Source organism: Dipodomys spectabilis, unplaced genomic scaffold (genome assembly GCF_019054845.1).
Source record: "Dipodomys spectabilis isolate Male_0828 unplaced genomic scaffold, ASM1905484v1 ptg000050l, whole genome shotgun sequence".
In the NCBI taxonomy this organism is placed as follows: domain Eukaryota; kingdom Metazoa; phylum Chordata; class Mammalia; order Rodentia; family Heteromyidae; genus Dipodomys; species Dipodomys spectabilis.
In genome coordinates this window covers 10,953,465-10,979,207 of record NW_024870727.1, presented here as the reverse complement: position 1 = coordinate 10,979,207, position 25,743 = coordinate 10,953,465, and the positions used below count along the sequence as shown (strand labels likewise).

Below are 25,743 nucleotides of genomic sequence, written 5' to 3'. Positions count from 1 at the left end.
CTTCTCCAGTCAAGGTATAGTGTGGGCTTAACTGCAAAAAATACAGCAAAATAAATAATGTTTACTGTATGTCATAATCAATAGGGTTAAGAGAAGACTTCACAAGATACATGTATTAACATGAATAAACAAGTGCATGAATAAACAAGTAAACAATAGTTACTGTGGCAGAAACCCAGTGGCAAAGGAAATGATGTGTATGATAATTGGGGAAAGCTAGGAAGGAGAATTATGGCAATATAGTATATCAGTTCATTGCAAAGAGTGGCAAGCTATGACCATCAGGAACATAACCTTTTATAAATAAAGTTTTATTAGCTATTCCCAGTTACTTGTTTATTGTTAAGGTTGCTTATTAGTGCAACTGCAGAGTTGAGTTACAGGATGAAGAATAATGCTTCACAAGCCTAAAATAGTTTTCTGGCTCTTTAAAAAAATACTGTCAACCTCTGGTTAAGAATATCAGTTCTTAGGCTGGGAAGGTTGCTCAGTGGTAGAGTGCTTGCTTCACATGCATGAGGTCTTGGTTTTAATTCGTCAGCACCACATAAGCAGAAAAGGCTGGAAGTGGCTCTGTGGCTCAAGTAGTAGAGTGCTTGCCTTGAGCTGAAGAGCTGAGGGACAGCACCCAGGCCCAGAGTTCAGGCCTCATGACCAACAAATAAAAAAAAGAATATCAGTTCTAGTCAGGTAAATTGGGTTAAATTTCTGTTCCATAATTACTACTGGATGATATTGGATATCATTAACCTTGTGAAAGTTTATCATATCAATTTAAGTCAAAAGTTTATGGGACTGGGAATGTGGCTTAGTAGTAGATTGCTAGCCTTAAGCAAAAGAAGCTCAGGGATAGTTCCCAGGACCTGAATTCAAACCCCAGGACTAGCAAAAATAAAGTTATTTATGCTGCTAAAATGGTATTTCATATTATCTAGAGGTAGTTAATGCTCATTAAATGATATTCAGTATTTGATTTTCTTTATTATAATTTATTATTTTAAGTGAACTGTATAACTTTTGGTTCAAAATGAGGATTTGAAGCTCTACATTTAATTCCACCCCTCATCTCCCTAAAATAAGTATTTCAGAAACTATAAATGGTATAAGACTGAGAAAAAACATTGAATATTATAGAAAAGCATGCTAGTCAATTTTACAAAGGTACAATACTTTCTCGGTACTTAGAGGAAAATGACATTCAAATATGAATCACATTACCACCTACATTATAAAAATGAAAAGTTGTTATACATTATACAATTATACATTATACATTATAAAAATGAAAAGTAGTATGATAACTATTATGAGAAAATACTTTTCTATAATACTAAAGGTTATGAGTAATACCAATAAATACTATATACATTGCAACAAATTACATAACCTAGTTGAAACAGACAGAGACCTCACTGAAACCAGCTTCAGAAATAGAAAATCTGGGGGCTGGGAAGGTGGCTCAGTGGTAGAGCGCTTGCCTTGCATGCCTGAGGCCCTGGGTTCGATTCCTCAGCACCACATAAGCAAAAAGAAAAAAGCCGTAAGTGGCGCTCTACAGCGCCCAGGCCCAGAGTTCAGAAATAGAAAATCTGAATACAAGCTCAAAGATATTTCACTCTTTTGTGACACATATATAGTATCATTTACTATATATTTGAAAACAATGTGCTATGACAAAATAGGAGTTACCTTACACAGGCAAGGTTGGTTTAGCATAAATTCTATGAATATTAGATAAAGGAAGCATGATTGTCTCAGTAGGTAAAGAAAAATATTTAATGAAATCTAATGTGCTGTTTCATGAAAAAATATAGCATAATATGAATAAAAAGAAATGTCCAGAACCTGTACAGAGATATGTAAAAAAATTACAGCTAACAGTATATTTAATGGTGAATGACTGGAAATTCCCTTTTGTAATCAGGAATAAGACAATGTTGAGTATTCTCAGTATCTACCCAGATCTACTCAGTATCAGTATGTGCTCGCTATCATACAGGATGTTCTTCCCACAGCAATGAGAGAAGCAAAAGAAATAGAAGTATCCTAAATGGAAAGACACAGTCTGTATACATAGATGAAATCAACTTATTTGCAGAAAATCCTAAAGAATACACACACACACACACACACACACACACACACACACACACACACACACACACACACACACACACCACCTAATCCAGAAAGGTTTCAAAGTACAGTAAGAGAAGAAATCACTTGTAAAATAGTTAAAGACTATTTAAAAATGCAAGATGTGGACATCAACATTATCAAATGATATACAACTCATTACTGAAAAAAACTAATAAATTGAAATGAGTTCATGGTTTGGAAGAGAATATTGCTAAGATGTTAGTATTCTCCACACTAATCTATACAACCTATGTATCAAAATATCAACTGCTAATTTTTAGCAGAAATTGACCAATAGATATGAACACCTTGTGGAAAATAATGAATCGAAACATAGTTATTCTTGCAATACTGTGAAATTAGGGGGGAAAAAAAACCTTATATTTAGGCTCACTTAACTATGAAGGTACCAAAATGGGGAACACAGTTGAGAATGTTCTTACATTTACAACTCAATATTCATATACCAAAATGTGAAATTGGACCCTAACACCACATACAAAAATGTAACCAAATGGGTTGTACAGACAACATTTAAGAACTAAATTTATAAAACTCATGCATGTGAGTTGTTACCTTGGGGAAGTTAAGTTTTTTAATTATGATAATCTTACATAGATGACAACAAAAATAAATCAGACTTCATCAAATTTAAAACAGTGTTTCAAAGAACAAAATCAAGACGTGAAAAGCCACAAAATAAGAGGGAAATATTTTCTAATGAAATACTTGAAAAGACTTGAATGGAAAATGCATAAATAACTATTACCCCCAATGAAAAGATAAACAACCAAAGGGAGGTGAAGGGTAAACAAAGGAGGAGGATGCAATGCTTGGTAAGAAATGTATGCATTATCCTGCCCATGTAATTGTAACCCCTCTGTACAGTATGTTCTCAAATAAAATAAAATAAAATTAAAAAAAAAAAAAAAAAAAAAAAAAAGAAAAGATAAACAACCAAATGAAAGTCAAAGGCTTTGAGAAGACATTATTTTCCTCTAAAAACACAGAACAGCCATTAAGTAAAGGAATGCTAGACTGCATGATTGATTAGACAGTAGGGAAAATGCAAATCCAACCACAATGAGAAATGCTGTATTGACATTGGATGGCCTGTCAAAAAGGGGGAAAAAAAGTAAGAAGTATCTGCTTCATCCATTCTTAGTAGGATTCAAAGTGGTGCAGCCACTTTGGAGAGCATTTTGGCCATTTCACAAAAGGGTAACCACAGAGCTGTTAAGACCCAGCACTTCCTCTGTAGGTAGTATACCTAAAAGAATTTGAAGAAAAAAGTAAAGATCCATGTTAAAACTTGTATAAAAATGTTCATAGCAGTATTATTTAAAATAGCCCAAGATGGGAAACAATGCAATGTCCACCAAATGATGCATGGAAAAAACAATGTTGTATATCCACATGTGGAATTTCACATGACAGTTAAGAATGAAGAGTTGATTGATGCTATGGCGTGGACTGGTTACATGCAAGCAAAAATGCCAAATACACTGGGCCATATTTTTATATGAAATATTCAAAATAGGCAAATACATAAAGACAGATTGGCAGTAGGAGGCCAAGATTGGAGGTTACTGCTCACAATTGCAGTTGCTTCCCAAGGTATGGAATTTTCCAAAGTGGTAATGATCACATAGCTTTAGAAATGTATTTAAAAGCCACTGAGTTACATACTTTAACAGATATATTTTATGGAATGTGGATTATAAAGTTGTCTATCAAGCTACCAGTAAGGTTGTTGTTTTATCTTTTCTTTTCTTTAGGTCCAAGACTGAGATTCAAACCTGATACTTGATGCTTTCACTCACTGGCTAGCGCTCTACCAATTTAGCCACACCTCCACCCTCGGTTGTTGATGTTGTTTTTAGTGAATATACAAACATTAAAAAAGCAAGGATGGCCAGGCACTAGTGGCTCAGGCCTATAATTCCAGCTACGCAGGAGGCTGAGATCTGAGGATTGCGGTTTGATGCCAGACCGGGCAGAAAGGTCTGCAAGTGATAGATTGCTAGCCTTGAGCAGAAAAAGCTCAGGGACAGGGCGCAGGCCCTGAGTCAAAGCCTCAGAATGGCCACAAAAAAAAAGGGGGGGATGAATTATGGAAGGTTGAATTGTAAGGAAGTAACAAGCAAGAGTAATATAGAAGAATTTTTTAAACAATAGCATTTGGCTTCACAGAATACTAGGTTTAAACTAATAAAAGAGAAACTGAGACCCAGCTACACTTAAAAAAAATTGCAATGAAGGATAAAAAGCAACCTAAGCTTACACATAAAAGTAAATGAGGGCTGGGAATGTGACTTAGTGGTAAAGTGCTTGCCTAGCAGGCATGAAGCCCAGAGTTTGATTCCTCAGTACCACATAAACAGAAAAGGCCAGAAGTGGTACTGTGGTTCAAGTGGTAGACTGCTAGCAAAAAAAGCTCAGGGACGGTGTCCAGGCCCTGAGTTCAAGCCCCAAGTCTGGCAAAAAAAAAAAAAGCAAAGGCAATGAAAATAGCAGCTTTTCAAAAAAATACTCGCTTAATGAACAATATGTTCTGATTTGACATTCCTAATCAAAATGAGCTAGCTCAGCATAGATAAGACCAAAAAACGGATTTTTTTTTCCAGTCAACAAAGGGCAAAACCCACTATCAACACTAATTATAAAAGCATACTTTCTGGCCAAATAGTCAGGAATTCAAGATTACAATAATCAAACAAGATTTTTATAGTTGTTACTATTTTCTTTGAAGGCAATTTAGATGTGAAAAATAGAAGAAAGAATTAGTAATAATTTTCTAGGTCTAATATCCCACGCTTTTTCAAAAACAGAGGAAAACTTATAAGAAAATTATTCTATACCTTTTTTAAAAAACAAATAGTGGAGTCAGCAGATGATGTATTCAATTTGTAAGAGCCATTTAAAAACAAATGTTATCCAAAAAGCTGGGTGCCGGTGGCTCACGCCTGTAATTCTAGCTACTCAGGAGGCTGAGATCTGAGGATGGAGGTTCAAAGCCAGCCTAGGCGGGAAAGTCTGTGAGACTCTTATCTCCAATTAACCACCAGCAAACCAGAAGTGGTGCTGTGGCTCAAGTGGCAGAGCACTTGCCTTGAGTGAAGAGCTCATGGACAGTGCCCAGGCCCAGAGATCAAGCCCAACAACCAACAAAAAAAAAAAAAAGAAAAGAAAGAAGGAAGGAAGGAAGGAAGGAAGGAAGGAAGGAAGGAAGGAAGGAAGAAAGAAAGAGGGAAAGAAATGCAATTCAAGCAAAAAGAAAAATAAGAAGCTTAAAATGGACAACTTTAAAATGACAACTTTCTACACAAATAAATATATTGCAATTATTATAGCAACTATAGTTCCCTTTTTACTGATGCATTTTGGTTGCTTGTTCATATATTTATTTTTGAGACAGATGTTTGCTGTTTTTCACAGATGAGCTGTCCTCCTACCTCAGCCTCCTCAGGGCTACTGGGATTCCACATCTGTGCCACCACACCTGGCTTTAGTTCCTCTTTCAGTAATAACCATAGCAAAACTGTTTAAAAGCAACAAAGTCAAGTAGAATAAATCCAGTGTGATGAGAAAGGGTGGCATGCAAAGCCAAAATTAAATATTGAAGACACCCATTTTCATATAAGCAAACCAGACCAAAAATTTCACTCTGCTTCAAAGTCATATTGATGAACATAGTCCATAATAACGATTTAACAGCTCCAAACCTATTTGTATTACACATCTAGAATTAAGACATATAAAAGTGAACATACAAAATTAAGAATTAGGAATTGGAGAAAAGCAAAAGAGATGGCCCAGAGGTGGTAACAGTGAGACAGGAAATTTCACAGACAGGATCAAGTTTTATCCCTGAAATTAGCTGCAGGTCAGAGGTCAATATAAGTGTGTGTGTGTGTGTGTGTGTGTGTGTGTATATATGTGTGTGTGTGTATGTATTCAATGTGCATTTCCACAACCAACACCATTCTGTGTGTTACATTTTTTTATTTAGCCTACCACCTTGGCTTCTGTGGGCATTTCAGTGTGATTCCCCCAAGATGAGGTAAAAACAATGTCGGTAAAGAATGACTAAGGAAGTTGTAAATCTGAACAATAAGGGAAAAAAATCCTTTACACTTAAAAATGATTAAGATGTTAAATAATTGTAGCTACCTGATATTACCAATAAATAACAATAAAAATTAGATAAAAAGTGATTAAGATGGAAATTCTGTTACCTGATTTTTGCCACAAATACAAAAATAATCAAGTTTAGAATCCTATAAGAAGCAGTCATTGTAAATCTGAAAATACAGTGTGGAATCTTTTTGTCTTGAAAGATTGTATTCATCCATTTCAATGTGCTTCATATTTTTAAAAAATAAATGGTTAATTTGATATTGATACAGCACTATCCTGAAACCCTTTGGTTTTAAATTAAAGAAGCCAATTTTCCTTACAGTACCGAGTCTCATTTTCTCAATTCTGTTGTTTGTTTGCACATTTACTGCTACAGTTTACTCCATACTATTTCCTTGTGGGTTCCCTTAATTGGAAAACTTTGTGTTATACTTTTCCATCTACCCCTTCATTGCCACAAAACATGTCAGGATATCGATGTTTTCTGTTCTCATCACACATACCTAGCTAGCTAGCATGAATAATCCACTGCTGAAAGCCATTAGTCATGCATAATGTGCTACAGTAATTGCTGCCTTTGTGTAAGACAATTGTAAGACCAGAAAGGCTGATTCCCTACAACCACTGTCTCCGGACATATAATACTGCATCACTGGGGATATAAGTCAATGGTAGAGTATGCTTACCTTGCATGTACAAGACCCTGGCCTTGATCTCTAGCCCCTCCCCCAACAAATAAATATGCAGCATCCTAGTTGGCATTTTAGATATTTATTTAAATATTTACTTTAAATATTTTATTTTAAATGAAGTATTTATTTTTATTATATCATATTTTAAATACTTTAACTATGTATTTAAATATTTTAGATATTTATTCATTTATTTATGCCAATACTGGGGATTGAACTCAGGGCTTTGGATGTTGGCTCTGGGCATTTTTGCTCAAAGCTATCACTTTACCACTTGAACCACATCTCCACTTCCAGTTTTTCATTGGTTAATTGGAGATAAGCATCTCAAGGACTTTCCTGCCTCCACTGGTTTCAAACTGTTATTCTTAGATCTCCACCTCCTGAGTAGCTAGGATTACAGGCATGAGCCACCAACACCCATCTTAAGAGATTCATTTTGAGTGGCATAATTGTACCCTTTACTATATCAGGAGTTATATATAATGTCCCATAATTAAACAAGGTGAACTGTGATCCTCAGATCTCAGCCTCCTGAGGAGCTAGCCTGACAGGCAGGAGCCACCAATGCCAGGCTTGGATGGTATTTTAAATAATATTTCTCTTTTTCCCCCTTAATAGTGAGTTAAATGAAAACCACCCAGAAGATGTCCCTAATAAAAATGACATGAAATTCACACAGAAGAGGATCTGAAATTCCCACCAAAAATATGCCTTATAGCTCAGCAATTAAGTGTCCAAATCCAGCCAGATCCCTTGCTGAAAATTTTCCTTTGATAATTAATTAATCCCTTTATCCAGAGCTTGTTTACATTTAGTAAACGGTTCATTTTTTATAGTCTAATGCTACTTAATTTATATGTTTAGACAAATTAACAGTGATTCGGTGCTGTAAACCAGAGCAGGCAGGGAGGATTACAGAAGGAAGAAGGCAGTTAGTAACTAGGGCCATGCCCTGAACTCAGAATAGTAGATCACAGCACCTTGGGCCTAGCTTGGTGCTCAGCCTCATAGCTGGTGGAATGAACAGAGGACAGAAGCAGTAAGTTCACCAAGGTGACCTTCAGATATGAGAAAGACAATAAATGGTTCCATTTCTAGTCTTCTGGGGAATAAGGAGTGGACTGCATATTTTCTCAAAGTTTCATGCAAATGGTTACAATACAAAGAAGTCTTTCTGCTAAACAAGTAACATTCACAGCTGTTGGCAGGACCCTGGACCTGGACTATTTTCAAGGAAATGAAGGATATTCCAGCTTTCCTTTTTCGATGTGTCATTAGCTATATATTTTACCCAAACATCTAAGTCAATGTGGAAATGTTTGTCTGAAAGATGTGCCTATGAAATGATTCATGTGACAGGATCTAAGCTCTGTCCAGGTGGAATTCAGGAAGCTGAAATTCAGGTATTCAGGGTGTTAGATCACCCATGTAGGTTAGCATGGGAAAAAAAATTAAGAACAAGATGGTGACAAAGAAAATGAATGAAATAGAAAAGGAGGCAACACTAGACAATTCAGTGACAAGTTACAATGGTGATTCTATATCTTCTTATGGAAAGAGAAAATGCTTGAAGGGTTTAAGAAGATCAGAGAGGGAAACTCAGAATACTTCATCATTTTTCCACACTACACGTCCTCTTAACTGAGCACTGGACAGCGTACATCCATATGGCCATCCCTTCCGTGTTTGTTATAAACTACTGAGACAGATGTTCCTGTACTTCCCATTACATGTGTGAAGGATGTGAAGCACAGAAAGCTGTGTAGGTTCCCCTAGGTGTCAGTACTTGCAAGTTTATGTTTGCTTCTACCCAAATCAGAGTTCTGTAATAGCATCATTATTTAAATAGGAAGCACATTTTTTGGCATGTATTTCTGTACAATGGCCTCGAGTTGCTTCCATATTTTTAATATATTTTTATTGTAAAGCTGCTGTACAGAGGGTTAGTTACATGAATAAGGTAATGAGTATACTTCCTATCAAGCATTGTTACCTCCTCATTTGGTTTTCCCCTACCATCCCTTCCCTCCCCACCTCCCCAACTTCTCCCTCCCCCACAACTCCCTGAAGCTGTAAACTTCATTTTCAACATAGTGTCTTGTACCTCTCATTGTTACAATGGATCAACCTGTATCCTTGTTTCAGCATTTTGTTATTTCCCTTCCCTTCCCAATTAGAAAAATGTAAATACAAGATGCAGGGCACCAGGATCAAATGCAGTGAAAACAGGATGGGGGAAGAACATACAAAAGAAACAAAAACTTGGGTGGGGGGCGGGGGAGGGGGAATGGGAGGGCAGGGATGGTAGGGGAAACAAAGGATGAGGCAACAATGCTTGATAAGAAATGTACTCATTACCTTGCTCGTGTAATTGTAAACCCTCTGTATGGTATTTTCACAATTAAAAAAACTTATTAATAAAACACACAGTACATTATAAGCACATTAAAAAATAATGGCAACAAAGATAAAATCTCTTGTGTCCCTATCTTGGGGTTCATTTTGCTTAGCATCATCTTATGTGGTCATATGTACATAGCTCTTGACCTTTTCAGCTTGTCTCAGACATATACTAGTTATTGCAAATAAGGGAAACCATGGGACCTATGTTTCTTTGAGCCTGGCTTACTTCACTTAATATTATTTTTTCCAAGTCTTTCCGTTTCCTAACAAATGGGGCAATGTCATTCTTTCTGATGGTGGTATAGAATTCCATTGTGTATATATACCACATTTTCTTAATCCATTCATCTACCAAGAGGCATCTGGGTTGGTTCCATATCTTAGCTATGGTAAATAATGCTGTGGTAAACATATTTGTGTGTTGCACCTTAATTCTCCAACTATGATTCCCCTTGCATTCTTAAAATAACATTAGTAGGACCTTTGCCCTTTAAACATAATAAAATCAACATATAGAAGATTTAAGTTCAGACAAATCCAGAAAAGAGTACAAAAACAATATTCGCTTGCAAGATATTTTAAATCAGACGTTTCAAAGCAACAGCTTGGTAGGCAGAAATCCTACAAGCTCATCACACCGTACTGACTTGGCAGGGCTTATCATTTAAAAACAAAACTTGCTGAGGTACTAGGATTTGAACCCAACTACTTGCTAGGCAGGAACTCTACTACATAAGCCACACCCCCAGCCGTTCATTTTGTATTTGTGCTTTGCTTACTTTTTGGCTAGAGTATGTGTGTGTTTTGTCCAGGGCCAGTCTAGAACCACAACCTTCCCAAGCTCCATCTCTCATGTAGCTAGTACCAAAAGTGCCTGCTATCATGTCCAGCCTGTTGGCTGAGACTGGGTCTCATAAACCTGAATTAAAGGCATGAGCCACGGCATCAGCCGAGAACATTTCTTTAGGTGAGAAATAATCTCTCCAGTTGCCACAGACTTACCACCCAATTACACTGGCATTCATGTCTTCCTTCTAATCCACTGCCAACTTGAGCTTCTCAGAATTCTAAAGTATGAGTCTATGGGTACATTTGATGAATGATTGCATTAGTCATACTTTCCAAGCTGTGACCAAAATGAGAGAGAGAGAGAGAGAGAGAGAGAGAGAGTAGCTCAGTCCATTGCTGTGTACTTGTTTTGAGGCTGCTCATTGCTTAGTAGCTAGTGATGGGGGGTGGTGAGTAACAGGGACACAGGATTAAGGGTTATGTTTAGTGAATATCCCCAGTGGCTCTCTTCATCCAACTGTGACCCACCTTCTACTTTCCTCCTCCCCTGGGACCATGCCTTCAGCACTGGAACCTGGGAACCATCCCTCACCCAAACCACAGCATGCTGTGGAGTTGTTCACATCATGCTTGGAGTATGTGTGGGGAAATGAAGCAGACATGTAATGATGAAGCATCTCAAGCTACATGTGAAGAGATTTCACAGTTTATCCCCTGCCTGCTAAGATCTCATGATGGGGGAGGGGAGTCAACCTCTCTTTGAAATCCCATCAAAAGTGTTTTCTCCTTTGGAAAGTAAGTAGGAAGTGAGATTTTTTTTTTGGCCAGGTGAAAAAACTTGGAGGCATATAAGACTGCACGTGCTTATTCTATTGCCTGTATAGATTTGTTGCTTACCAGGAATTAATGTTGAGGTCGTCAGTGATAAGAACATACTGTTGACGGGTGATATTTTCAGATTGTTAGTGCAGTTAGCAGGGTAACACTAAATGCTAGTAAGTGCTAAGTAGCATTATGTATGTATTTGTCCTGATTGACCTCTTTTCTAAAATATAAGGTTGTCTCAAATATCAGCAAACACATCCCCTTCATGTGTTCTTGGGCACCATTTTAGAATGATCCCTGATATAAATGGGTTTAGTTCCAAATAGTGTTTGTATGCAGTTGAACTTTGTAAGATTGCTGATGATTGACTATTTGGCACCTCTAAAGTTAAAAAGTCATTTCGCATGGTTCAGACTAATCTATTCGCTAGTCTCTACCCGATTATATCCTTGCAGATCCTTGGTGGTATTGGAACCCTTGACACTCTGCACCCTGGTAGCTGTGACTGTGTCCAAAGGCTGGGACAACAAACTGGGAAAGTGGTTTTCAACAGGAACTGAAATCCAGGTTCATTTCTAGTTAGGAATATGCATTCAGGATGGCCCAAGCTTCTACCAGGCCCGGATGAAAACCCATTTTGTCTCTTCATCCTTCGAAGTGTTAGAATTTCCCAGAGGTTGGCCATAGGCCTTTCCCTCTCCCTTACTCCCCAGGAAATTTCATTTATTGGGATAATTTCCAGTGTGTCTACAGCTTTCAAGAGTATCTTTATGCACACCTGGACTTTATGCTTATTTTTTCAACTACTCCCTTCATTCTTCCATTGGGTTTTTCACAAGCATCTTAGGTTTTCCCTCACAAACAAAAATATTTTTCTTGATTCCTTTTCCACTCTTGGTCCCAAGTTCCTCCATCTCAGTGAAGGGCACTTCTACTCCCTCATTGAGTCCAGGAGAAACCTGCAAGGTATACAGACTCCTATCTTTTCCTCTGTCCTGTCCAAGTTGCCTTTTAAATAAATATATTCAGAATCATCTCCATCAACCATCTTGGTCTACAGTGTCTCCTCTCCTTAGATTGTTTGAAAAATTACACCATTTATTCTTAGTCTTTTTTTTTGGTAGACTTTCAATGGGAAGTAATAAAAGCTTCTTCAATTGTACTGCTTTTAGGAACAATGCATTACCCTTGCTATCTACAGGGCCTGGTGTGACTCGTCCTTTACTTACTCAAGCCAGATTCCTCTTCACCTTTAATTTACTATATTCTTTCCATTTTTGACAATCATGAAGCCCTTTTTCTTTCTGGTAGGATATTTCTCTTTTAAGAATAGTGTTTCTGTTGTCATTCTTTTTTATCCTTCAACTCAACTTCAGGGAGTTTCTGAGAACCTTCCCTGATCTCCTCCCTAGTCTAAAGTACAGCCCTATTGTTTCATTCATGTAGCCCACATACTATTGTCTTTTCTTCAGTGTTTACAGTGGGATCCACTGGAATTCTTTTGTCAAGGACAACTCTATGAGGGTAGCGTCCTCGTCCGCTGTGTCTGCCCATTGTGTCCAGTATTGGCACATTGCACGCTGTCTACCCAAAGTGGTTGATGTTGCTTGAAGTAAACGTGGTTGTTCAAAAGAGGGTGTGATGATGAATCAGTCTCTGAACATGTGGAATGGGATTGGGTTCAAGTTGCATCTGTTTGTTGGGCTGACAAGTTCTCTGAGCCCCTAGGTTGTGGGTGTTTTGAGAGCAGCCTACTTTGTTTTATTCACTGCTGTACGCCCTGTGCCTAGAAAAATGCTTGACAAATAGTACACAGTAAAGAAATACTTGTTGATTAAGTGAACTTGTATTTTTTCCCTTAGAAATTTCTTTTTTTTTTCTTTTTTTTTTTTTAAAATATGGAACGCTTCACGAATTTGCGTGTCATCCTTGCGCAAGGGCTATGCTAATCTTCTCTGTATCGTTCCAATTTTAGTATATGTGCTGCCGAAGCGAGCACAAATCCCTTAGAAATTTCTTTTCTGATGACACCAAAAGGAAGAAAGTGTAGGAATTTATAGGTAAAATATTTATGGTGGTAGAGTTTATCTAGAATGAGAAAGGCTAAATTTCAGTCCTTAGCACAGCAAAGAAGAGGAAAAAAAGGAAATGTAGGTATTGCCATGTGCAGAAAGTATTCAATAATTCTCAGTTCTTTTTCCCCTAAGCTTCACCTTTATAAAGTTAAGAAACACATGTCTGATCTTGCCTAGAACCAAAATGACTAGAAGAATGGCTAATAAATGAGTTGTGTTTATCAGAAAACTGTCATTATTGTTTGGCTAAAGGATATATACATATTAAAAAATAAGTAGTGGTGCTACTGCTGTCTGGTAAGATAGATCAATAGGTGCTTGATTGAATGTTCTTCTGCCTATATTGTTTTCATTTAATTCCGAGGACAGTTGCTAGCCCATAATGGTTTTCAAAACAAAGAAAAATAAACTCCCGACTCTCTAAAATCATGTATCAATGTTACTTTAAGTTCCCTTTTCAAAGAAAGTATTCATATTTCCAATGACTGTGATTGGGAAAGATTCAGTTATGTCACATCTGTCTTTATTTGATCTACTTTAGGGATTTATGAGCTCTGGGATCATTTTTATAGCAGTTAATTAGGCATGAAGTCCAGGAAGGAGATAAGAATGAGGGTTAGCATTACTACGGATGTCACTAATCTCAGAAAGTTCAAGTGAGAATTCATCCACCAGTTGTGCCACTCATCACAACCAGACTGGGAACCACAGAGATGCCACTTCAGCTAGTGGAGCTGATCAGAGTGTCTCTTACAGCCCTCTGCTGGTCTATAGTTGTAAAATGTTTACAAGCCTTTTGACAGTTCACTCAGTCAAGCAGTTATAAGTGCCCTGTTTACTTCTCTTGGGCATATATTTTTATGTTACTTATCCTAGCAGAAAACTAGGCTTTCTAAAATACATGGAAACTATTCAAATTTGAGTATTTTAAATATCAACAAATTATATCATTACAGTTTATGATTTGGCTCGAAAGAGCTCCACTGTGCATTCTAGAGTCACATATCACATGAGAAGTGCACTCACCCATCCAAGCTCGATGAACGGACTCCAAGACCAGAAGTACAGCCAAAAAGAGACGTTAAAGGTGGTCTTGCAAGTCAGAGAGTCTGGAAGTCAGGCACATCCAAAGTTACAACAATAAACTTATTTCCCAATGGGCAGATCCCTCCTCTCGTTCTTCAATGGTTGAGTACTACGAGGTATACAATATTCCAGAATGGGGTCTAAATTTCATTATTTTCTATTTGATAATTTTGCAATAGGCACCTGTTGGGACTGGTTGAATTTTAGAAGTGAGCCTTGGTTGTCTACACACACACACACACACACACACACACACACACACACACACCTTTGCTCTCTTGTGGCAAGAAGGCTTTCCTGAGCAGATGTATGATTTCTGGTATGGCTTTTTTTTTTTAATTTTTTTTTATCCGGTGATGGGGCCTTAACTCTGGGGCCTGGGCGCTGTCCCTCAGCTCTTCAGCTCAAGACTAGCGCTTTACCACTTGAGCCACAGCACCACTTCCGGCTTTTTTTCTGTTTGCTTATGTGGTGCTGAGGAATCGAACCCAGGGCCTCATGCATGCAAGGCAAGCACTCTACCACTGAGCCACCTTCCCAGCCTCTGATATGTTTTTAATTACTTTACTATTTCATCGTGGTCCAACCCTCTGCCTGCTATATGTCCTGTTTGCCTACTCTGTTTGTCTGGGCCACTTTCATGTGCTCGGACTTTACGATTGTCCAATCAATAAGCCTTTTAGTCATTGTATCAGCAAGCTCCTAGTAACTTTCCATTCAGAGCAATTGATTGCATACTCCATGACCACTTGTTTAGTTAGAGCCTAACTCAGTTTGAGGCTACTATTCCTTAGGGCTGCCAGAATGGGTGAGCTAAAATAAAATCCTTTTGTTTCCTTCCACTTCACAATTGCTCGTTCTCACATGCCCACAGTGGAATTCTGGGATCAATGACTTCCCCAGGTCCTCCCTAAACCAGTGCATCTACTTCATTCCTTGCTCCAACAAAGATGTTGCTCTTCCATGTTTATTACCCAACCACCTACCTGGCCCTTCCCTGTTACTTCCTTGCTTCCTTCCCTACTATTAAAGAGTATCTGATAACAGCTTCCAGTAGCTCAGATGGAGCATTATGAAGAAGACATCCTATTGTCTGAGCTGATGTTTCTGAAGAATATTCACTCAACCAGTTCAGTTTCTTCTTGACCTTTTTTCTAGTCTTTCAACAATCTTAGCAGGTTACTGGGTCATATCTCTACATAAATTCACATCCTACATTTCATCATGTTTTCTGTGTAGGAAAAATGTTCTATGTTTATCCATTGAGGATTTTAAGATGGCACTTTGTACAGACTTCCTGATTAAAATACCCAGAAAAAAAGTGTGTGGTACTGAGGGAATCACTTTAAGGCTTTTTTGTTTGTTTGTTTTTTTGCTTTTTTTTTTTTTTTTTTTTTGTCAGTTGTGGGGCTTGAATTTGGGGCCTGAGTGCTGTCCTTGAGCTCTTCAGCTCAAGGCAAGTGCTCTACCACTTGAGCCACAGTGCCACTTCCAGTTTTTTGGTGGTTTATTGGTGATAAGAGTCTCACAGACTTTCCTGCCGGGACTGGCTTTGAACTGTGACCCTCAGATCTCAGCCTCTTGAGTAGCTAAGATTACAGACAGGAGCTACCAGCACCAGGCTAATTTTATTTTATTAAATCTGCAATACATCTTCATCTCTGATTTGCAATAGGTAAGTAACTAGAGATACAGGTAACTTCAATATTTTAAAATCTATTTAAAAGAGAACATTTAAAAATATATTTTAGGTCTTGTTTTAAAATAACATAAAATGCGTCTCAGATTATTCAGAAGAGGGTATTGTTACATAACTATACTTTGTAAAAAGACCTGTTGTTTTGGGAGGAGACTGCGGCACTGAGAAATGTGTGGTTGGTACCAGAACCTTGTACATTTCAGACCAGTATCACTGACTGTTCAGATTTGGAACAATAGTACAGATAGAAGGTTAAGTTTGATAAACAATCTTTTTAAGACTCCTGGCATAGTCTTTTAAAAATGTCTTTTTATCTTCTTTTCACTTTCATTTCTGTAACGTCTTGGATTAGACTGCTACTGAACTGGCTGACATTTAAATAAGTAAACTTAAAGCCTGTATTATTATCTAGGAAGGCAAGTAAGTGTTGCTAATTTTCTAAAGTAGCTTTCTTAATTAAACCTTCAAGTAAATCTATCTGGTCATCAGTCTCAAGATAAGGCCTCTTCTTTATTTTGCAATTTGTAAATAAGCATATATACCTTGTCCCAACATTATACTCTCAGCCACGAGAACAATCACTAGACTACCACTACAAATACTTAGATTCGTTATTTGATTCCCTTAATCAAGACAAGACCAGAACACTGCATGAGAGCTCTGATATGCAGCTGAGTTTATTCTCCAGATTTTAAATATAATGTATTCGAGTCTTAGCTAAGTCTAAGTCATATTTTGAAAAATGCAGAGTTGGTGACTGCATGTAAATGAGGATTTCCACCAGGAAGGTATGAGCACGGCAAGTTCAGCCAGTGTTTAAACAGCTACAAAGGATTTAGTAAAAAGAGAAAAGGGCATCCATCTTTGAGACAGTTTAAAGGAATGGCACTTCAAACAGCAACCTTTATGTAATCAATTAGTTAATCACAGGACCAAATGACTTCAGTGCTAAAAAGATCAAATACTAACTCTCATTTTACTGATAAAAAACCCAGTGATTTTTTTTCTGAGACCATCTTTTTGAAAAGACCTCAGATCCAATAACTATAAGATCATTGAAGACTTTTTGCATAGGGCTTGGTGCATATTATACATTCAACAAAATGAGTCAGTGTGATGAATTAATGAAAATCAATGAGACATGAGTAGAGGAATTAATATAACCTCTGTCCTGTTTCATAGAAGGTTGTATTATAACAATCAGACATAAGATTGATTTTTCCTCTTTTTAAAGACTTGGCTCCTTTTATCAAGAAGCCAGAATTAGGGACATCTCAGTGTCATCTCTATGTCTTTATGTCTGTCTATCTCCTTTCTCTCTCTTCTATGTCTCTCCTCTAAGCATAGCCATCAAACCAATAATCATATTTTACTGCCCTCTCTAGATTCAGATGAAGGAGGGGCATAAATACCCTCCAAGTTTCCAGCCAGAGTATAGCTCTTGGAGATAGTCAGCCTCCTGAGCTTCAATAACCCTATTAGGCTTTTGTCTTCACTGTTGATCTTGCAGGTATCTGGATGCAATGTCTTATGTACCCCAACACTTCACAACTTATACTTCTTTAAGCATACTTCTAAATGGTTGCTTCTGTATCATAAATTCCAACAAGTATTTCTTTGGATGGATTGATTTCCATTGGAACGTGATGTGTTGGAGTTAAGTCATCTAAAATACACTAACACGTCTAGGACAATTTCAAAAATAATTAATGATAGCCATATATGATCACCTACATAATAAAATTGTTTGTAGTCCATATGAACACAATTACAAACGTATAAATAAATTAAGGGAGAAAGATCTGCTATTTCTTGAATGATTATAGAAAAAGTAACAGAGGTAGAAAAAAATAACCACAACTTTCCAAACACCATGATAATAATTGTTGGAGATAAAAACTCTCCAGGAGTATTAAAAATTAGTGGCCAAATCTGAGAAAAAAAGCAAGATATTTAACCTTAAACTACACACCCTCAGACTACTTTTTCACATAGCGGGAGAAATTAAGGGTGTGTGATTGCAATGCGGACTCTTAGATAGACTCCAGGACCAGAACAAAGGCCATGCTGAAATAATCAGAAGAATCTGAATTAAGTGTGTCACTTAGCTAATAATGCTACATCAGTGTCAATTTTCTGGGTTTGATCATGGCACATGAGTTAAACCAAGCCATTAGCATTTGAAGAACTAAGTGAAGGGTATTTGGGAACTCTCTTCAACTTTTTAGTCTAAAATGATTTTAAAAATGAAAAATATGGCAGGGTGCTGGTGGCTCATGCCTGTAATTCTAGCTACTCAATAGACTGAGGTCTGAGAACTGTGGTTTGAAGCCAGCCTGGGCAATAAAAAGTACCCACGAGTCTCTTATCTCCAATTAATCACTCAAAAATCAGAAATGGTGCTGTGGCTCAAGTAGCAGAGCTCTAGCCTTGAGCAAAAAGAACTCAGGAATCGCACCCAGTCCCTGAGTTCAAGCCCCACAACTGACCCCCCAAAAAGTTATAAATATGTTTAGAAAGCAAAACAAGAAAATAGCTGTAACCCTTTCTTATATTTGAATGGCCCTTTATAAAAGAAGCTTAAGGAATAGAGACCAAGATTAAGTATCTGAAGTATGGCACAGTGTTTCCTACATCGCATGTACAGTGATGGATTGGGGGGGGGGGAGAGAAAGAAAGAGAGGGAGAGAGGGAAACTTGTCAAAGAGTATTCACATAGACTACTTATTCTCAGATACCATCTACTATTTTCCTCCCTATAGAAATTTCGGTCTTTACTATTCTATCCACAGAACCACCATCATATAACTACTAACCCATCCACATAACTACAAAAAAGGATGGGGGATTCCAGCCAAAAATAAGAAGAGGCTTACTGTAGTTAAAACAACTGACTGAATGATGGCATTAGAATTCAAGCCTTAGTCTTCTCACTCCTCTTCCCCGATGTGCAGTTACATCTCTCTTTTAACGGACACACCTGCATGTCACATCTACTAGTCATAGCCCTGTGCTAAGTAAATGCTGCACATAAAGCACTGGAGGTAACGTTGCAATCATCTTCAGCGAGGTGTTGAAAGACCAAGGTAGAAGTTGTTCTGGAGGAAGGGTCAGCACACCATCCAAACAGAGATTTGTTCATTTTGCCTCCAAGAAAGTATCAGGTGTGTGAGGCTTGGTCTTGACATCCTGGGTTCTTTGACGACTTCCTGTAAACACTTAGTGTCTTTTCCACCCAGTGAAAGGCCACTTATTGCCTACTATTGCAAAGTAAACTTTGTTCTCTTCACATTAACATTGCTCTGGGGATGGTTTCGGTAGCTACTGAAAAGTCTGCTTCACTGAGAATCTTAAATGAGCCTTGCTCCTCACATGTGTGAGTGGGGTGACCTCATCACTTCCTCCTGTGTGCTGCCATCTGCGGAATCTCACCAACGTTTGGATGGGTCTGGGGGTGTGGGGCCTGCTGCAGGCTGGACCACTGATGTCAATGGAAGGTACAGTGCCCGGCTTGGCACTGGAACCCAGATGGAAGAGAGAATCTCTCCAGAGAGTGAGAGCTAATCTCCAATCCTCAAAGACTATCTCTTGGTGAAAACGCCTTCATGCACAAGTAAGTGTGTGTGTGTGTGTGTGTGTGTGTATGCATGTGTGTGTGTGTATGCATGTGTGTGTGTGTGTTGGCTATTTTTACAACCCTTAATCCTGTTTCAACTCCACAGATTGTTTAAGTAGAATGTCTGCCCTGAACTTATTTCATTTGACCCAAGATTGCACAAGGAAAGTGATCTAATTTGTCTTTCCTTTATTGGCGTACGTGTGTTCAGATAAGCCTGCGGGGAGAGGGGGTCTGATATTGCGTGGATTGGAAGGGTAAATGGAGTAAGTCACGTTTCTCTCTCTGTAATGATGGAGGGCTTTGGGCCTGCACTTCCCAAGGACTGGGACTCAGCTGGGTCAACGTGTACAAGTAACCCCAAGTCATGTATGCATGTGCTACCTTAATTGACCCCAAATGTAGTGTTGACACTTGGGTTATGCACATGTGGCCTCATCTGGCCACTTCAGATGCCACTTCTGTCTAGAGAGGGTAAAAACAGGCATCTTGGTGGTACGGTACGCTGCCATTGTGTGATGAGGTGATCATAAGAAGGGGCTAGAGTGTACCTGTCAACAGAATGAAGCTGTGCTGTGCAGAATGCAGGGGTCTACGTGGGATGGGTACTGTGCCCTTGTGCCAAGCTGCCGCTGAGGCTGTGGGATGAGGAGTGTCTAGAAGAAGAGCATTGAATAAGCTCCTTTTGCACAGCATTATCATTCTGTAGCCTGCCCATATCAGAGGAGAACCTACAGTACAAGGCTTAAGGCATTAACTTTTTGAATCAACACATCACCACAATTACACAAGTAACACTTTAGCCAAATACAAGGCTAGTAATGAAGCCAAGTGATCATTCTTGGTTAGTTTGGGTAATGTTTTGGACTATCACTACTTTGATATCAAAAGAGAAGGTATAGACATAAATACATATATATGTATATGTGTGTGTGTGTGTGTATCTGTGTCTGTGCATACACACACACCTCTCCAATCTAGACTAGGGGGAAAGCCTTGCCTGCCTCTTATGTGATTTTCTTTGCTGTGATCTTTTTTTTTAACTAAGCCTGCTTGCTTCTAGACCTTTAAATAACAGACTTTATATATTTTGCATCACTGATTTTAAATAAGCTTATGTGTAACAAGTCAAGCTACTGGGTTGCAAAAGCTTTAAGGCTTGAAGAGGTCAATAACAAGGCAAATATTTAATAACGATGGAAATTTTAGTTTACTTAAACCACACATTGTCCCCAGGTTTAAAAAATTGATCAGTCATGTGTGACAGGACACACCTGTAATCTCGGCAACTTAGGAGGTGGTAATAGGAGGATCGCGGTCTAGGGCCAGCCCAGACAAAAAGCAGGAGACCCTGAAAAGCAAACTAGAGGCAAAATGACTGAGATATGGCTCAAGTGGTAGAGTTTTTGCTTATGAAGTGTAAACTTAATGCTGCCAAAATAAGGAAGGAAGAAAAAAGGAAAGAAGGAAGGACAGAAAAGAAAAGAAAAGAAGAAAAAGAAGGAATGATTCTATTTAATGGCCAGTGCTGTTGTATAGGTTAAGGTTAGTAAAACTGAATGCTCAAGTGTAAGTTTCCAATTATATCACCAAATATATGGATATGAAAATGAAGATATGTTAGCCTTACAGATTGATGTTGGAGGCTGGAGAGCTGCTGAGAAATACCCTTATTAACATGTTTTATATACTATGTTATATTTCAACCTTGATTACTCATTCCACATTAATCCTCTGATACTTGTATATGCTACCAATGTGCTGTAAAACATTAGAGTGATTTCTGTTGCATAAATGATAGCTTTCATTGCTTATAAAATGCGCTTCAACACACCCAATAGCATTTTTTTTCAAACTTATAGTGCATTGATTACATCTGGCAGTCCCAGATGGTGAAACTTAGTTACGACCTTTCCAATTCAATTATGGTTGGAAATCCACTTCTGGGGTGCAGCTCAGCGATCTCCTAAATTTCTCAGTGACATTCAGAACACAGCATAATTTTGAGCGAATAAAGTTGCAGTGCAAGTGGGAACACGAGAGAAGGTTTTCAATCTGTCTTAATTTATTTTTCAAAATTTTATTCCTCAAACAAGTGCTTTCCAAGTTAATTCTAGCAAAAATGCCTGACATTGTCTTGGTAAGAGATGGTATTTAAGATATTTCTTCTATCTGGGTAAGCAGAAATATCTGGTGTGGTACTTATCCATGAGTAGCATGCCATGGAAATGTTCTTGCAGTACATTCTGGGGCACCTCCTCCCAACTTTGACCTTGGCAAAGGACTTTACATGCGATCTCACAAAGGAAAGGAAGACCATCAGAACACCCTTCATGCCTGTCCCATTTCACCACTTCTTCCAAAGAACTGCCTTTGCTCAGTTTTCTAAATCTCTCTTCCTATTCTTCTGAAACTAGGTGTAACCAGGCTTTCACTTACTTTCCTCGTGGTTTCTCCTTTCCATCTCTGTTAGCATCTTGTTGGTCTTTCCTGGCATTTTTAGTTGTTAATCCCAGGCTTCTGACTCCAGATATCCAAGGTTTGCTTCACCTTTTTCTTCCATGCTTTCATTCAAAAGAAAAAATAATCCATGATTCAAGGGTTGATCATGATAGCGTGTGTTTGTAATATCAGCAACCCTGGAGGTAGAAACAGAGAGGATCGTAGTTCTAAGCTAGTTAAAACAAAATTACCACAAGACCCCTTTTTGAAAAACAAATGAAAAGTAACAGCACTAGAAGTGTAGTTAAGTAATAGAGTTCTTCAGCATGAGGCTCTCAGTTCAATCCTCAGTAAGGCTTGGGGAAATTTCAGGGAAGCCTTCCTGATAGAGTGTTAAGATAGTTCAGGTTGTAATACAGGATAGAATCCTTCCTAAACAAGCTTCTTTACAAGGATGTTTGAAGGGTGACAAGGCACATAGGCAGAAGACTAAGCACACTGTGCACTCCAGGACCCCAATGAGATAGTGAAGGAAAGGGACTCAGGCTTAGGAACCAGACATGATGGGACTGTTCACTGTGTGTTTGTTATCGGTGCACACAGAGGCAATCTTCCCTAAGTCTCTGAGCCTCACCTAGCTCTGTGTTGGCAGCGATAATACGAGATCATTACATGGAAATATTGAACACAGGTGAGGACCAAGCTCTGGGCTAGATCCACCTTTTCCTGAATGAAGCACATGAGCTTCCTGTCCCCATGGAGGCTGCATTCTATGGACGGAACAGATGAGCAACTTAGCCCAGAAACAGAGTAAAAAAAAAAAATCACAGCCCTCGGTTGCAAAGGGCCTGGCTTGTTATAAGTGCTGAGATCTTTCCTTCCTCTCCGTTCTTCCCTGATCGTCTTGGCTTGTTTCAGCTAGCTATATTTACTAGCAGTTATATTTACTGGAATATTCCAGTTGATCTCCTACGAACTTGCCTTCAACTTGAGTGTATCTAATAATCACTTGAAATACCCCCTAAGAAGGCAAATAGTGGAGGTTGCTGTCTAAAGTTTCCCAGTCCCGAGTTTGGTGAGACGGTCCCTAGCCTGCAGTTATAAAATGACCTCTCTGGAAATAGTGATGTACAAATCACCAGACCATTGGGAAGTGCTGATTTCGAAAAAGGAGCTTTTATTGTCTCCCTTTTTCATAATAGGTTATAAAAACAGTTTAAAGCCCTGTCATTTCAAATAAATTATGTCCTCCCAGAAGCCATTTAGTCAAACCCTTCTGCCTTACATTAATGATATTAATGAACCATAGCGATCGTATACCCACTACCTAATCTTAGTAGGATCACAATCTTAAAATAACTTACCACCCTGCAGACCCCCATCATTGCCTGAAGCTTTACTGAAAAAAAATCACTTGGAAGAGTTTTCAAATGTTATCCATTTTAACGGCTAAGAAGCAGCAAGTAACAAAGACAGCCAAGGCCCCCAAAAGAAAGCTAACCCAGAGAACCATGATCCATGGATGGTGTGGATTGCAGCAGTTCTAAAACCAGGCAGATTGAAATAAGAAATGTAATGTCACTCTCCTAATTATGCTAATATTATATTTTGAAATGCACTACGTGATTTTAGATCACAAACCCACAGAAGTATTCCTTAATAAGTCACAAGGTTAAAAACTTAGGTGTCATCCAGTTTGGAATTATTGAAGACCCTGACTTGTGTGGCTGAAAACCAAAGCATATCAATGACAATGAATCACCTGCCTCTTAAACCACAGTAGTGTCACGGCCAGCTACACCCAGGAAGAATCTCATTTTCCTTTTTCTTTTTTCTTGGTGCCAGTATTTGCGCTTGAACTCAAGGTGGGCCTTGTAATCTTGCTTGGCTTTTTTACTCAAAGCTGGTCCCTCTACCACTTATGCTACACTATCACTTCCAGCGTGTTGCCAATTAATTGGGGATGAGTCTCCCCGATTTTTCTGCCCAGGCTGGCTTTGAACCATGGTCCTCAGCTCTCAGCCTCTTTAGTAGCTAGGATTACAGACATGAGGCACTATCCTCAGCTTCCCTATTTGTTTGACAGTGGACTGATCTTATGAAATATTTCAGTATTTTGCTTCAGATCATTGCCAGAGATTATCTAACATGTAATTCATCATCTAGGACCTACTGAATAGAATAAATGCATATTTTTAAACTGATTAAAATGTATCATCATGGACATCTGAAGTAAGAAACAGTGCAATAAAATCATGAACAGCACACGAAATATGCTCTTAGCAATGGTCCTGGACTTCAAGGCCTTCTGTGAAGCTTCCATTTGCTGGAGACCAATTTGTTTTTTAATGGCTTCTTCCAGAAGACCTAGTGCCTGACTTCGGGAATACCTTCTCTTACTTTACCTTTACCATGTTGACTGTTCATGTTTAAAAGCAAAACCCCAATTCCCATGAATTCTAACCTTTTCTTTCAATTGTCTTATAATTATCTTTATTTTTTATTTTTTGTAGTTTCTTTCAACTTGTTTCCAAATAATGTCTAGACAGTACAATCTGATGGTGGCATTCAAAACTCTTTCAAACCATTTCTTTTCTTGCTTCCCAAAATGTTGACTCCCTGTATGCCTGCATCTTGTTTTTTGGAACTTGATCGATTATCCTGTGGATGTTTCATTTTGTGAGTCATGTCTTTTGTACCCCATAGTGGTTTTTTACCATGTTCATCTGTCCTTATTTTTGCAGCTGTGCCATATAGGAGAGAAAGTATTCTATCCATGTATTACATCTATTCTTTGGAAACAGCTTAAATTTTCTTTCACTGAAATCTTCCTTATTCCTCTTTGAGTATTTCCTAGGGTTTTTAATGGTATAACCTCTGTGGAGTGCAATTTGGCAGTATTTATAAAAAATTACAAGGACTTGTATCTTTTGACCTAGTAATTTAACTTCTAGGAATTTATCCTGCAGAGATAATTGCATACCTGTGAAATGATGTGTCTCTGAAATTACTTATTGCAGCATTATTTGTAGCAGTAAAAGATTGTCTGATTACATTCCTGTTGTTAGGGGACTAATTAAATAAATTATGGCACATCTGAATAATGAAGCTGACTCAAAGTGAAGTTCTTTATGTCATGATAGGAAATAGTCTCCAACCTAATATTGCTAAATAAAAAATAAGGAGGCTTCAAATGTATGTAATTATTTTCAGAAGAAAATGGGTAAATACATATACAGTAGGATATGCATAAGATACCTCTCGCAGGTGACAATGGCTGGTTCCAATGAGACACATTCACTTATTGACAAGGAGAAAGGGAGTAGGGAAAGAATCTTCACTATATGGCTTTTTACCCTTTTAATGTTGTATTCTGTGAATGTTTTACCTATGTAACTTGGCTAGTCAAAAAGCTTAAGTCTTGTAATGAAGCACATAGTAGGAGAAGATCCAATTAATGTAGTTTGTCTTTATAACTTGTTGCAAAACTATTTGGTATAAGTAGGATTGATAGGTTAAAGGGAATGAGATTTTATTCAAACATTAAGATATACCTCATCAGCAAGAAATTCAATTAATTAACTAATTAATTGCTACTAAAAGCTTGAACTCAGGACATTGAGCTCCCTCAGGTTTCTGGCTAAATATTGGTGCTACACCACTTGAGACATGACTCCAGTCTAGCTTCTTGCTGGTTAATTGAACCTCTATCCTCCAAGATTAGCCTCCTAAGTAGCTAGAATTACAGGCTTCCAGCCTCTGCACCTGCCTGAGTAAGTCAGTTTTACAGTGAGATGAACATCTGGGAAACTCAGCAGAGTCTGCTAAGTAATT

General features: G+C 38.1%; 1 protein-coding gene and 1 non-coding gene across 3 annotated transcripts in view; one reads left to right on the top strand and one right to left on the bottom strand.

Annotated features, from left to right (window-relative positions):
• Serpini1 (serpin family I member 1) overlaps positions 1-25,743 on the top strand; it is a 70,583-nt gene that overhangs the window by 6,772 nt on the left and 38,068 nt on the right. The gene's annotated exons all lie outside the window — the stretch shown is intronic.
• On the bottom strand, positions 12,884-12,990 carry LOC122107309. Its single transcript, XR_006147331.1, has one exon. It is a non-coding gene; the product is annotated as a U6 spliceosomal RNA (small nuclear RNA).